Source organism: Myotis davidii, unplaced genomic scaffold (genome assembly GCF_000327345.1).
Source record: "Myotis davidii unplaced genomic scaffold, ASM32734v1 scaffold326, whole genome shotgun sequence".
Classification (NCBI taxonomy): domain Eukaryota; kingdom Metazoa; phylum Chordata; class Mammalia; order Chiroptera; family Vespertilionidae; genus Myotis; species Myotis davidii.
Window position 1 is genome coordinate 677505 of NW_006296626.1, and position 437 is coordinate 677941.

Consider the following 437-nt stretch of genomic DNA (forward strand, 5'->3'; position numbering starts at 1 on the left):
AGGCCCAGCCTGGCTCCCGTGTCAACGGCCCGGCCGGGCTCCCGGCAGAGGTCACAGGTTCAGTGCCTGGCCCTCCCGCAGCTCCTCCCTGGGCGGGTTTGGGGGCTCTGGGCCCTTCTCCGAGGGAGGCCGCCACAGGGGTGTCTGGCTCCCCCGGCCACAGGCTCCAGGACTACAAAGGCCTGCCCGGTCCCTCCCCGCTTTTAATTTAACTTGAAAAGACAATTTGTTGTCACATCATAAAGTGCAGAGGCACCAAAGGCTGTCCGTCCCCCCGGCCTGTTGGTGTGAAGTTTCTCACTTGCAGTTGTGGCTGCTCTACACCAGCCACCTACAGAGACCGCGGCCGGGAGCCGAGAGACCACAGTCCGCAGCGGAAGGCAGTGCGTCGGGCTGGGGGAGGGGGGCACTGGGGCGCAGTGTGTCGGGGGCTGAGG

General features: G+C 65.7%; 1 protein-coding gene across 1 annotated transcript in view; it reads left to right on the forward strand.

The window, feature by feature from the left end:
- Positions 1–437, forward strand: part of EPN1 (epsin 1) — a 9873-nt gene that overhangs the window by 2609 nt on the left and 6827 nt on the right. The gene's annotated exons all lie outside the window — the stretch shown is intronic.